The sequence below is a fragment of the Pteropus alecto genome, unplaced genomic scaffold (assembly GCF_000325575.1).
Source record: "Pteropus alecto unplaced genomic scaffold, ASM32557v1 scaffold38, whole genome shotgun sequence".
Taxonomy (NCBI): domain Eukaryota; kingdom Metazoa; phylum Chordata; class Mammalia; order Chiroptera; family Pteropodidae; genus Pteropus; species Pteropus alecto.
The window spans coordinates 2,670,353-2,686,033 of record NW_006442512.1 but is presented as its reverse complement, the minus strand read 5'-3'; the positions used below and the strand labels follow the sequence as shown (position 1 = coordinate 2,686,033).

The 15,681-nt window shown below is 32.1% G+C and overlaps 1 protein-coding gene across 1 annotated transcript in view; it reads left to right on the top strand.

Annotated features, from left to right (window-relative positions):
• The window catches only part of REC114 (REC114 meiotic recombination protein), a 102,477-nt gene that overhangs the window by 69,807 nt on the left and 16,989 nt on the right, over window positions 1–15,681 (top strand). The window lies entirely within an intron of this gene.

Genomic DNA, 15,681 nt, shown 5'->3' with positions numbered 1-15,681 from the left:
CATGCAGGACAGAAGGGTTTGGCACAAAATATTCAACCAAGAATACTTTATCCAGCAAAGCTATCATTTAGAGTAGACAAAAATAAGCTAAAGGAATTTATCAGCACCAAGCTAGTATTACAGGAAATGTTAGAGGGACTTCTTTAAGAAGAAAAAAACTTGTATCAAAAACAGGAATAAAGAATAATAATAACTACATTCCTATCAACAGATACCTCAAATGGAAAAGAATTAAGTGCTCCAACCAAAAGATAGAGTGGCTGAATGGATGAGAAAGCAAGGCCCCTACACATACTGCCTACAGGAGACTCACTTCAGATTAAAAGACTGACACAGACTAAAAGGAAAAGAATGGAAAAAGATATTGCCTTGATGGATCTAGAGGGTATTGCACAGAATGAAATAAGTCAAATAGAGAAAAACAAATATCGCATGATTTCACTTACATTTGGAATCTAAAGAACAAAATAAAGAACAACAACAAAAATGGAAATAAACTCAGAGATACAGAGAATATTTTGGGGGCTACTAGATGGGAGGGGTTTTTGTGGGGACAATGAAAACAGGCAAAGGAATTAAGAAGTACAAATGAATAGTTACAAAATAAACAGGGAGATATAAAGTGTAGTATAAGGAAATAGTTAATAATGTAATAAACATGTAAGGGGAAAGAGGGGTACTGGATTTGTGGGGTGATCACTTTGTGAGTTATATAGATCTCTAATCACTATGCAGTACAGCTATATTGTATGCCAACTATAATTGAAAAAAAAACTCATTGAATTGTACAGTGTAAAATACGAGCAACTAATTGTCTATTTTATTTCAGTAAAGCCTGAAAAAAACTAAAAGGGGAGAAAGTGACAATAATTTGGTACTTTTCAAAGTCAAAAAAAAAAGTGATCTTAGTAATGAGAGAAAGTAATTTTGGTTTATATAGAATCTAACACTTGTACACTTTGTGTTCTCCATATCATCATTACATAACAAATCATGAGGAAAGTAATGAAAGTAAAATATCAAGCTGAAAACTTAATTTCCTCAGTAATATCATTTTACTGCACTTAATTAAGATTAGATTCCATTTAAGGAAGTTTTTAGTACTAAAAATTTGTCAGGGCATAAAAAATTGAAAATTTTGTGTTTCATCCTATTATCTATCCAAACTAAATTGTATTCTGTTCCTCATTCATGTTATCTTCCTCTGCTCCTCTATAATGTATATTTGCTGTCTTTACTTCCTGGAATGACTTTTTTTTTTCCCTTTTCTGCTTGGAAAACTCCTACATGTTTTATCTTCCTCACTAGTCAGTCTGTTCTGTTTTATTTATTTTAATCTCGTGTACCTTGCACTGCTCCTACAATGTAGTAGGAGCCCTGTAAATGTTCAAGCATGATTTTACATTCACCAGTTTTGTGGTATTCTTCATGTATCAAAGTTGTGAAGTTTCTCTGTAATTTGGTTTGACCTTTGGCCAATGTAAGTTTACCAATTAAATATGCATATATTGTTATTGGTTAGGTCCTAACACGAATACTCAACCTGTTTGCCTCAAATTTGCCAAAACCACCAAGATTTCTTTTGAAAATAGTTTTTTGTCCTATTGCTGTGTGTGTAGTTTCTGAACATCTCTTTGGTGCAGGCTAGTTGGGACCCTTTTATTATTATTATTTTTAACCAATGCCCTTTGCCCTAAATAGGGCCTTTTCGTATCCAACATTCAGCTCCAGTTCTCTTAACCTGGTTATACTTCGTAGAAAATTCCGATTATACCTTGCTTATTGTAGCTCTCATAATATTGTACTCTTGATTTGAAAAGGCTTTCTTTTTATTTTCATTCCTGCCGATAGAGCAGTTGAGAAGGCATGCCTGAAAATGTGGTTTAGGCAGAGCATATCCTCTCTGAACTGACAAAGAACTGACATCTCACTGCTTTTTAAAAAATTTTTGTAAGCAGATGTTTTCAAATTGAGTTTGTCATTTTATGCAGAAAACTTATAGTAGGCTCCATATATTAAAGATAAAGAAAGCTTTGTTATTTCTTAGAAGCTAAAATATTTTACTTTTTGCATTTGGTCTTTTGTCACACATATTTTCTAATAATGGAAGATAGTGTGAACTGAGAAATAGGACTCTGGATTGTGACTTTTTTTTTTAAAAGCTTTGCCATGTTGTCTTGATTCTACTTTTAATGTCATTTAGTATTGTCTAAGCTATACTGAAATAGCGAGAGGTGGCATTATACCTAGCTCAGCTGGTTCACTGCATTGTTATAATTACTACTACTTGTGAAATCTAAAAATTAAAAGTTTAAAAAGATGCCTGTGGTGCTGCTATAACATGGCTGAAGTGCCACTAGAAATAAATGCAAGCGGAAGTGCTATATTTAATAATTCAGGAATTAGATCAGAAATTGATGTTAACTGTGAACAATGTAGATTTACTTGGTTTGATAAGGATTGAAATTTAATTCAACCATACATATTTCTTTGTCAAAACTAAATTCAGTTATATGTAGAATCATTGTTACAGCTGTAAATATTTTGAGGGGTAAATGTAAATGAATGAATGGTTTTACAAATCCTGTCTATATACCTGAGAAGCCCATGACCACATCAAACTTAGAGGCGCCTTGGAAGATCAAAAGACATACAGGACTGAGAGAAAGGTACTTATATAAATTCGTGTACTAACTCCATAGCTCTCTGACCTTAGAAAGTATTTTCTAAACCACCAAGGAAAAGATCAAGAGATACTGACTACATAGAAGTGGAAAACTTTTCTGTGTCCATCAAAATCTATAACCAAACTAGAAAAATCTTAAAGTATATAGTGAGGAAGGCCTTTCTAAATCAGATATAAAAACCCAGAATCCATAAAAGAAAAGATTTCTGTGTGGAGAAAATACTATAAAGAAAGTTAAAAAAAAATGACAACAGTAATAAAATTTCAACTTAAGACAAAGTGTTTACTTCTTGAAAATATAAAGAATTCTACAATTTCAATTACTAAAATAAATTATAACAATTAAAAATGGGCAGAGGATGTAAAGAGATAATCCACAGAAACTGTGTATGTGTGTGGATAACTTCAATAAAAATGTATCATATGTACATATCTGCTTTTGCATATGTATAGAGTATATCTACAGGCTTTACAAGAAATTGATCTCAGTAGTTGTGCCAGGAGGGGAACTGAGTGGCTGAGGACAAAGACAGGAAGAGGACTTACTCTTTCCTTTGAAACGTTTTTCACCTTTTGATTTTTCTCATTACATATTAAATAGATACACCGTCTATATGTATATACACACATATGGGTATTTTTATGTTAAAATCCTAGAAACAATATTTAGAACACAAAATGACATGTTTTTATTACAAGAAACTACTCATGCAAGTTAACAAAAACAAGATTATTATAGATAAGTAAGCAAACATACATGAGCAACCAGTTAACAAGAAAAGAGAATGGATAAACAAACTTGCAGAAATATGTCCAATCTAAGTAGTAATCAGTAGGAAACTTGGACAAACCTTCTGAGAAAGCTGCTTCCAAGCACCTGAAGGCAAGGCAGGAACCGTTTGTGTACCTGCAGCATCTTGCACTTGACCTTGTTGTGGTGCTTATTTTCTGTCTTTACCTCTAAACTACAAGCTCCCTGAGGTCAGATTGTGTCTTTTGTCATTTTCCTCAGTGTCTGGCACATAGAAGCCCATTTGTTGAATGAATACATGAACAGAGTAAATAGATAGTTATCAAAGATAATAGATATTAAAACAAGATGGTTTAGTTTCTTTAATAAAGAGAAATTAAATTTTAATATACAGTGTGTTGATAAGACTGTGATGAACGATTATGCTCATATTGCTGGTGGCATGGCACATTTTTTTCTAAAACGTTTTCATCATCATTTTCCAATATTATCAAGACCTCCCTACAGGGCACAGTTGGTAACCTTTAACCCAATTCCATTTCTCCAAATCTGTCCTAAGACAATAATCTAAACTATATTTTAAAAACTACATATCTAAATAGGGATAAAGTAGAAGCATCTATAAGAGCCAACACTGAAGTAATGATGTTTTAAAAATTATTAGGTTCATATAGAAAGCATTAAAAATTATTCCTACAAAAATGTAACAGCATGAAAAATCTTTGTGATATAATAACATTAAGTGAAGAAGGCACAATTCAGAATATAAGTATACTTTAATATAAAATGTAAAGAAAAACTAGAAGGCAATACTTTAAAATGAGAAAACATTTGTTGTAATTAGAATAATTTTAAGTACAGTGGCTAAAACATTTTTTTCTAGAAAGTTCTTATATGGATACTACCAATATTTGCCTTTGACACTGATATATTTTTTCTTTAGATATATTAATATGTTCAAACAACTTATTGTATTACCTTTTATTATTTTTGATATGATAAGTCTGGGAGTCTGGAAGATTTCCAATAGCTCATAATATGATTATATTGTTTTCAAATTAAAGAATATTGGCAGAAAAACAGACACATAGACCAATGGAACAGAATCAAAAGTCCAGAAATAAACCCCTATGGATGTGAGCAAATAATTTTCAACAAAGGAACCAAAAACATACATTGGAGAAAGGAAAGCCTCTTCCAAAAATGGTGCTGGGAAAATTGGAAAGCCACATGCAAAAGAATGAAACTAGACTATTGTCTGTCACCATATTCCAAAATTAACTCAAAGTGTAAAAGACCTAAATATAAGACCTGAACAATAAAATACATAGAAGAAAACATAATTACTAAAACTCATGGGCTTTGTTTTTAGAGAGGGTTTTATGAACTTGACCTTAAAAGCAAGGGAAGTAAAAGCAAAAATAAATTAATGAGACTATATCAAACCAAAAAATTTCTGCACAGCAAAAGAAACTATCAGCAAAACAGAGGCAACCTTCTGAATGGGATAAGATGTTTGCTTACAATGCCTCTGTTAAGAGAATAATATCCAAAATATATCAAGAACTCATACAACTGAACAACAACATCAACAACAAAAACAATTCAGTTAAAAAGTGGGCAGAGTACCTGAACAGACAGTTCTTCTAAGAAAACCTACAAATGACCAACAGACATATGAAAAGATATACAACTTCACCAGCTATTAGAGAAATGTAAATCAAAACCAAAATGAGATACTACCTCACACTTGTAAGAACGACTGTTATCAACAAGACAAGTGTTGGAGAGGTTGTAGGGGAAAAAGAACCCTCATACAGTGCTGGTAGGAATGTAAATTGGTACAGCCACTATGAAAAACAGTACGGAGGTTCCTCAAAAAATTAAGAATAGAATCATCTACCATATGACCCAGCAATCCCTCTTCTCGGGCATTTACCCCCAAATTTTGAAAACATTTATCTGTAAACATACATGTACCCTGGTGTTTGCTGCAGTATCATTCATGGTGCCCAAGACCTGGAAACAACCAAAGTATCCTTCAATAGATGATTAGATAAAGAAGATGTGGTACAATGGAATGTTACTCAGCTATAAGAAGAGATGAAATACTGCCATTTGCGACAATATGGATGGATCTTGAGATGATCATGCTAAGCAAAATAAGTCAGACAGAAAGGGTTGAGAACCATATGATGTCACTCATATGTGAGATATAAAACTGAAAGCAATAAACAAGACAGACTCATGGACATGGACAACAGTTTAGTGGTTCCCAGAGGGAAAGGAGTTAGAAAAGGGTGACGGAAGGAGATGTGATTTGGGGTGATAAACACACAATGAAATAAACAGATGACGTATTATTGAATTGTAACCTACATAATTTTATTAACCAATGTCAACCCCAATAAATTTAATTTAAAAATTACCAGTACTGAGGGAAAAAAAACTCACAGTGAGATAACACCGTACATCAATTAGAAAGATTACTATGAAAAACAATAACAAAATAAAGTGTTGACGCTTTGGAGAAACTGGAACCCTTGTGTACTGCTGGTGAGACTGTAAAATGGTATACTGCTGTGGAAAACAGTATGATGATTCCTCAAGACATTAAAAAAAGAATTACCATATGATCCAGTAATCCTACTTCTGGGTATATATTTAAAAGAATTGCTTTCAAAAGCAGGGTTTTTAAGAGTTATTTGTTTCTCTCATGTTCATAGTATCATTATTCACAGTAGGCAAAAAGTTGAAGCAACCCGACTATCCATCAACAGATAAATGAATAAACAAAATGTAGTATATCCAAGCAATGCAATATTATTGTAAAAAGGAGAGAGATTCTGACACATACTACAATATCGATGAACCTTGAGAACATTATGCTAAGTGAAATAACCAAGTCACAAAAATAGAAATACTATATGATTCCACTTATATGAGGTACCTAGAGTAGTCAGATTTATAGAGACATAAAGTAGAATAGTGGCTGTCAGGGGCTGGGGGAGGTGGAGAATGAGAAGCTGTTGTTTAATGGGTAGAGAGTTTTACAAAACGAAAAAGTTCTGGAAATCTGTTGCATGTACAACAATGTGAATATACTTAACGCCACTGAACTGTACACTTAGTGATTAAGATGGTAAATTTTATGTTATGTACTTTTTACCACAATTAAAAATTTTTTAAAAGACACATTGACTAATTCAATAAATTATGTAAATTGATATTCCTTAAGGATGAATTTATTATATTTCATAAGAAGGATTGGTGCCCTTAGCTAAAGGCAAGGGGATTTTAGAGGTTGAATTTATCAGAAGCTGTACCTAGCACCATCGCTACTACTGCCCCTGCCCCACTTTGCCCTGGTTATGCCTCTGAACCCTGTGGTGGTTTTATTTTGCAGTGGCATTGATAGATTTGTATAACCCATTAACCTCCTTTTTCCTGGTCTTCTCTTAAATATTCCACTTGCATTATGTGTATCCTTTTAAAAGGATATTTTTAATCTAGTTTCTAGGAGTTTGTAATTCATCATTCTACTTGTTTGTAAGAAATCAACCTACTTTTTTATGCCATTAGACATTATTTATTTAACAAACATTTTAAAAAAGTAAACATTTATAAGTGCCTATTGAATGTCATTTTGAAATTTTTACTGAGATATGATTACCATATAACATTAGTTTCAGGTGTACAACATAATGCTTGCTTTGATATTTGTATACATTGTGAAATGATCACCACAATAAACCTACTTAATATCTATCACCTTACATAGTTACAAAATTTTTTTTCTTATGTTGAAAGCTTTTAAGATTGACTCTCAGCAACTTTCAAATAATACATTATAGTATTATTAACTGTATAATTCAAATAATACATTATAGTATTAACTATAGTCATCATGTTGTTACATTACATCCCCATGATTTATTTCATAAGTGATAATTTGTACATTTTAACCCCGTTCACCCATTTGAATGTCATACTTGAGCTAAGAAAGAGTTAAAAAGATATGAGATATGGTCTTTGTTCTCAAGGGCCTCACAGACTAGGCAACTACACAGGACAGAGTGGTTAGTGCTGTGACAACAGTGTGCACAAAATAAGGGAACACAGAGAATCAGTATCTCTTTCTGGATGGGCCAAGATATAAAGAAAGTCTTCTTGGCAGAGACAATGACTGGGTTAAACTTTTTAAATTTTTTAATGTATAAAAAATACTTAAGAAATAGATGAATCCACAATTATAGTGGGAGGCTTTAACATGCCTCTCTAAATAGCAAATAGAGCAGACAAAAAAATCAGTAAGGATGTGTAACATGAAACAAAATAATGAACAGTCTTGACATAATCGATGTATGTAGAACCCTGTACCCAAGAATGATTGAATGCACATTATTTTCAAGTATATGTAATTGAATATTTGTTGGCCTAAGTACTTAAAGAAATTTTGTTGTAAAAGCATGTTAGAAAAAAGAATGAAAGTCAATTATTTAAACATCTAAAAAGATTGGGAAAAGAACAGCAAATCAAACCTAAGGAAAACAGAAGAAAATCAATAGAGAAGAAATCAATGAATTAGAAAACACATATACAATAGGAAAAAAATCAACAAAGCCAACAATCAGAGCTTTGAAAAATATAATAAAATCAATGAACGCTTACAAAGACTGATTTTTAAAAAAATAGATAAAATATATTAATGAAAAGGGGTATATGACTATAGAGCCTACAGACATTAAAGAGATAAAAGAGGCTATTTTTTAAAGCATCTCTATATAATGCCATTTGATTGGATAGAATGCACAAATTTCTTGAAAAATACAACTTATCAAAGCTAACGAGAAAGAATAGAAAATGTAAATAATACAATGTTTATTAAGGAAACTGATATTTAAAACCTTCCTACCTCAAGAACCTCAAGCCCTATATCTTGGTGAATTCTTTCAGACACGTAGGCAAGAAACACCAATCTTACACAGACTTTTTCAGATAACAGAAAAAGAAGGAATAGTTCCTAATTCTTCTTATAAGAAAGAAATTATAAGAATAATTTACAAGAAAGAAAAAGTACAGACCAGTCTCTCTATTGATCTTTTTTATGATTGTAAAAATCTTTAACGTAATATTAGCAAATTGGATGCATAAAATGGGTCATTTGTTACAACAAAGGAGGTTTATTTCAAGTATGCATAGGTAACTAAGTATTAAAAAATCAATGTATTTCACCACACTGACAGAAAATAGAAAAATTATATGATCATTATGATAGATACAAACTTTTTAGCTTAGCAGAAAAGACTCTTCAAAAAATCAACCTATCTCTCCAGCCTCTTCTCTTTGCATTGTCATACACGAACAATTTACACTTCATGAATTATATGTTATTTCTTGCCACCACCGCAGTCAGTAATGTAGAACATTTTTATTACCCTCAAAAGAATGTACCTTCTCTGTAAATACCCTAACATCTAACCCTAGACAACTACTGATCTATCTTCTTTCTGTTAGTATAGATAAATTTGTGTTTTCTAGAGTTTCATATAATTGGAATTATATAATATGAACTCTTAGGTGTCTGGCTTTTTTCACTCAGTATGTTTTGAGATTCACTCATGTTGCTTGCATCTGTAGCTCATGCTATGCTATTGCTGAGTTATATTCTAGAGTATAAATATTCCACACACCCAATTACTCATTCATGGACATTTGAGTTGTTTCTAGGTTGAGGCTGTTATGATTAAAGCTGTTATGAATATTAGTGTACAAGTTTTGGTGTAGACATATTTTCATTTTGCCTGGGTAAATTCCTAAGAGTGAAATAGCTGAGTACTATGGTCGGTAAGAAACCGCCAAACTGTTTTTCCAAAATAGTTGTACTGTTATATACTGATCAGCAATGCATGAGTATTCCAATTGCTCCATATCCTTGACAATACTTGGTATTGTCAGTCTTTAATTTTAGCCAATCTAATGGATATGTGGTGGTATCTCATTATAATATTAATTTGTTTCTCTTATAATGAATGATGTTGAGTATCTTTTAATGTGTTATTGGCCATTAGTTTGTCTTCCTTTGTGAAGATCTTTTGCCTATTGAGTTGTGTGTAAAGTTTTTAAAAAATATTCTGGATTCAAGTCCTTCATTAGATATGTGTATTGTGAATTTTTTTTTCCCTAGTCTGTTGCTTGTTTTTCATCTTAACTTTGCATTTGGAAGAGAGAAAGATTTAAAATTTTCAGAAGTCTGATTTATGAAATGTTTCTTTTATGGTTTGTACTTGTGTCCTATGTAAGAAATCTCTGCCTATCTCATGGCTGCAAAGATTCTCTCCTATGTTTTATTTTAGAAGTTTTATAGTTTTAGCTAGTATGTTTAGGCCTATGACTTATTTTCAGTTAATTTTTGTATATAGTGTCAGGAAGTGGTCAAGGTTTATTTCTTTCTCCCATGGATAATTCCGTTGTCCCAGCAGCATTTGTTGAAAAGACTATAATTCATTGAATTATTGTGGCACTTTTATTGAAATCAGTTGTCCATATATGTTAGGATCTGTTTCTGGACTCCGTCCTGTAATACGTGCCTGTGTTTATGCCCAAACCATATTGTTTTGATAATTCTAATTTTATAAAACTCTTGAAACATGGTATAAGTCTTCCAACTTTGTCCATTTTCAAGCTTATTTTGGCTATTCTAGATCCTTTGCATTTCCATATGAATTTTAGAATTAGCTCATAATTTATACAAATTTCTACAAGATTTGAAGTAGGATTTCTTTAAATCCATAGATCAAGTTGGAGAGAATTGAATCTTAATGTCATAATTCAGTCTATGAACATGTATATGCTTCCATTTGTTTAAGGCTCACTTTGTTTGTTACCCTTTTGTCAAGCATTACAGTCCTGTGCTACCTGTTTTCATTGTATGAAAATAGTTGCTTCTGATAGTTTGTCTAGTTTTTTAGTTGTTTATGATAAGAGTATAACTTTTGACCCTCTTATTCCTTCTTGGCTAGAAATGGCTTCATAGCTTTTGAATCTCCTCAGTTCTTCCCATAAAAAATACATCAAACAGGACTGCAAAACCAAAGACCCATGGATAACACTTACAACAAAACTAGATGTTGAAGCATTTCTGTGACCCTCCAGATATGAGTGGGTAAGGCTAAGTCACCCACAGCTAAAGATCTGTTGTGATATTGTTCGTGCAGAAAAAAACAGGTAGTTTCTGATACTAAGCTAAGGGCAGGTCAGGACTCAGGGGTCAACTTGAAAAGGTTCTCACTAGCCAAAGAGAGACAATTCGAGGATCAGACAATTCGATGGACTGATACAGCAAATATATTTAGATTTGTGTTTCAAATGATACTTTTTATAAAACCTTCTTTGTCATCTTTGGAGTATACTAGGGAACCACCTCATTACGTCAAAAGCTGGCAAATAAAAGAAGCATTATTCCTGCATTTCCTATTTCTATCTAGAATGATAAAGTAGTAGAGGCGAAGTTTCTCTTCATAGATGTACTTTATAGATGTACTTCATTCATAAATGAAGAATGAATGGAAAACTAACCCATCATTTTGCAACAACTTGATGAAATTAATGGGTCTGGAAAGTGATGATCAATGGCTGCTAACTTCACAAAAAAAAGATGGAAAAGATTGAAAAGACATTCATATGAAATCACACACTACCACCGAGGAAGTAGTTTTGAAAATTTAGGAAAAAAAAATTAAACCTGAATCTGATCAAGCTTCTTGATCTGAATACCAATCAACAAGAATTACAAGAGACTGAGACACATATTAAAAGATACCATGGGGGTACAATAACCAAATTTAGTGAGAATAACTCTAGAGTAGGGGCCAGCATATTATGGCCTGTGGAAGAGATCTGGTCCATTGCCTTAGTATGGCTTGTGAGCTAAAAATAGTTTTTACATTTTTATTTTATTTTTATTTATTTATTTTTTGCATTTCTTTTTTTTTTTAATTTATTTACTTTTATTATGGTGGCATTGGTTAATGAAATCCAGTAAGTTTCAGGTATACAATTCAACAGTAAGGCATATATATATATATTGCATTGTGTGTTCACCGAAGTTATTTACATTTTTAAATGGATGAAAAAATACAAGATAATATTTTACGAGATGTGAAAATTATATGAAATTCAGATTTCAGTGTTCACAAATCAAGTTTCATTGGAACACAGTCAACCTCGATTATGCATTGGCTGTGGCTGCTTTCATGCTACAGAGTAGAGACTGTAGGGGTCTGCAAAACCTAGAATATTTACTCTCTGACCCTTTACAGAAAAAAAATGTGCCGATCCATGATCTAGAGGACTAATGATCCAATTTCTTCAACAAAAATTTGCAAGGGAAAAAAAGATGAAAGGAAGAACGAATAATGTAAAAGAGACTTAAGAGACATATTAATTATCACAATATGAGGATCTTATTTGGATGTCTTAAAAAATGAAACAATGTAAAAATTTTAATAAAATAATTGAGAAATGTGAAGTGACAAAGATATTTGATATTAAAGAATTATTTATTTTTAAATGCATGCTAATGATTATGTGTTTGTTTTAAGAATAGTCCATAGCTTTTAGAGGTGCATTCTGAAATACTTACAGATGTCTGGATTTGCTTCAAAATAATCCAGGCAATGAGAGTTAAAATTGGCCATGCAATGAAAATTGTTATCACTGGAAGATGGGTGCATGGTGGTTCATCATACTATTTTACTGTTTTCTCTACTTTTCTGTAAGTTTGGAAATCTATATTACAGAGATAAAAGTAGATCAATTATTTTACAATAAAAGATTTTAAAAGTCAATTTAAGAGTCATTTCCTCTGGGCCTCATAATCTAATGCCTCTTTTCTGTGCTTCTGTAGAGTCATGGAACTTGCCAGATTATTACTATTAAATGGTTTATTTGTTGGATTTCCCCTAGACTGTCAGTTCTCTAAGAGACTTTGACCTGCTAGTGTCAGTCATAAGACCTGGCACAGAGCCTGGTACATAATTGATTCTTAATAAATATTTTTGGAACAAATTGGGACTTTTCATAGCATATCATAATTTCTAAATGTTAAATGTTCTAAAACATAGTAGTCCTTATGCGTTAATATTATTTATTAATTTTATTTATCTTACTCCTCCAAACAGACTGTTTTACTATGAAACCATACTGTTTATATATCTCTTATAAGTTAGGAAAATTATAACTCCAAAATAAATTATTGAATGGGCATGTTAGTTTGAGCCATCTCAGTTTGAGACAGAAAGTTGTTTATCTTCATGCTAAGGAGTAAGTCCTTCTGAGTAAGACAATTACTTCTTCCCCAAGGACAGTATTGTGGATTTCTGAATGTAGAAGAACTGTCCATATTTAAATCTAAGATCAAAATCTAATCCTTGAACCCAGCTACAAATTTTTATTATCTACCTTATTGCTCCCTTTTATTAGCTTAATAAATAACAGTTGGCTATGATTATTAAAAATTTAAATTTTAAAAATCTCAGTTCTTTTGTTTGCTTTCTTCTCACTGCACATTATCTTCATATTCTGTAGCAGCTCTTTTATGATGGATTTTTTTGTCCCGTTTTCAGTGTAATTTGAACCTCATGAATCCTGAGCTCCCGGGAAAGTGAGTCAAAAGCAGAACCCTGAAGCTTGAGCCAGGATCTAATTTTTAAATAAATCACCAGGCACCTAAACACTTCATATTCATCAAGAAGTTTTTTTGGTATTCTGGGTTTGGTGACTAGGTGGATTGTCAAGTGACTAGGTTAGTTATCAAGTTATTTTTGTAACCATATTCTCCTATGCTGTTTTTCTTTAAATCAGCGTATTTGTAACAGGTATGAGCATTTTCAATTTTTCATAAAAGTAAAATACTATGTTTTTTTTTTAAAGCATTTATGATCATCTCTGGCATGTTTTTAAAACAGATTACATAGCTAAATGCCAGTGATCCATATTGCAGTGAGTATCCTTATTTGTACAAATATTTCTGTACATGCGCATAAAAGGCTTGTGTGGTTCAAAAAATCAAAGCAATATAAAAATGCATACAGTAAAAATTTTTACTCCTGCCCCTACCCCTGCCCCTGTGCCATTCAGTCTCACTCCCTACAGGTAGCTATTTTTATTAGTCTCCTGTGTACTCATTCTTCTGTTTTTTAAATGTAAATGCAAGCAAGCAAATAATAAGGGTATATATAGTCAGGCACTGCTTAGCTACCAGGATATATTCTGAGAAATGCATTGTTAGGCAATTTTGTCATTGCACGAACATCATAGAGTGCACTAACACAACCTAGATTGTAGAGCCTACTACAGTAACTGCATGTGCTATACTTTTATGCAACTGGCAGTGCAGTAGGTTTGTTTACGCCAGGATCACCACAAACATGGAAGGAAAGGATTGCTCTAGAATGTTACCATGGCTACGATGTCAATAGGCAATAGGAATTTTTCAGCTCCATTATAATCTTGTGGGACCACCATGTATATGCAGTCCATTATTGACCAAAATGTTGTTATGCAGCACACAACTATATACATTGTATGTCCCCTACCTTTCTTATACAAAAGATAATGTATTATGGACATTGTTCTGTAGGTTGCTTTTTTGCTGGACAGTATGTACTGTAGAGATCAATACATATAGAACTGTACCATCTGAGAAGGTAGCTAAGGACCATATGTGGCTACTGAGCATTTGAAATATGGCCAGTGCAACTAAAAGACAGAGTTTAAATTTAATTTAAATTTTGATTTTAAAATGGAAGCAGTATAAAATATTTTCCCATAAAACTCAACTTTATTGTTATGCTAGAACTATATTTCATTTTTACCATGGAAAATACAGCATCTAAATTGAGATATGGTGTAAGTTTAAAATACACTCGATTTCAAAGACTTTGTTTACATTATTTTTGCGCTGTCATATTAATAATGTTTTACATTGTTTACATTTTAAATAGAATATTTGATTTAAGTTAAATAAAATATTAAATTTTACCAAATCCTTTTTCTTTTAAAAATATGACTACTAGAAAATTTTAAAGTAAAATTACATAAGTGGCTCAAATTATATTTCTACTGAAGAGTGCTGATATAGTATCTCCATTATTTTTTACAGTTTTATAGTATTCCACTGTATAGAGTACCATACTTTATTTAACCAGTCCACCATTGATGCATACTTAGATTGTTTCCAATCTTTTACCATTAAAAATGCAGAAGTGCTTAACCTTGTCCATGCGTCACTTTATACTTGTGCAGGTTGATCTGAGATTCCCAGTATTGGGATTGCTAGATTAAAGAGTAAATGCATTTGTAATTTTGATATTGCCAGTTGCCCTCCATAAGAGATGTACCAATTTGTACTCGCACCAGCAATGCGTTTGAGTGCTAGTTTCTCCATATACTGTCATTTAAAACTACAGTATCTGCATGTTTTGGGATATAATAATGAACACATTTCTTTTTGCTAATTCCAAGAAAGTTTTAAAAAGAAATCATAAATGGTTTACCTAACTTCTTTTTCTGTTAAAAAAAGAAAGAAAACCAACCATTAATAATAAAACTCTTAGAATCAACATTTTAGAATTGACTCTTTTTTCTAATGAAAATGTTAAGGAATTAACCTACACGTTTTTCCTGGGCTGTGAATTTCTGCAGAAGTTTCATCATTTTAGGATTTGAGAATAGAGATTTTGTGATGATTCCAGTGGATAAGAGATAACATTTTGTTGTTGTTTTCCAAGACTTAGAGATTTCTCAAATGCCTACAGCAGCCTTCCCTGGTTGGGTGGACTGACATTACAAGGTAGAAAGGCAATATGCATGCAGGTTTTACGTACTGTCAGTTTATCAGTTCCCTGTATTTGTTTCATTAAATGCTAAACACTTTCTAACTTAATGGGCTGCTTAACTGAGGAAATCCACTGAAAACGTAATTGGAGCTTATGAGCTGCCATAATCATTAGATAGTTAATTCTATTTATTAATAAGCTGCAGAAAAAGATCATCTTTCCACTTTTAGGATCCAACTGTTATCCCTCTTATGAGACTTGTGTGCTTTCTACTGCTCTCTTTGCCTTTTTTGTTTTTGGTTTGTTTGTTTTTTTCAGATTGAAATGAAGAACTAAACATTGAACCTCCAAAAACAAATTGTTTCAATTTTTCTATTCATAGGAATCTGAAAATAAGGTTTTCA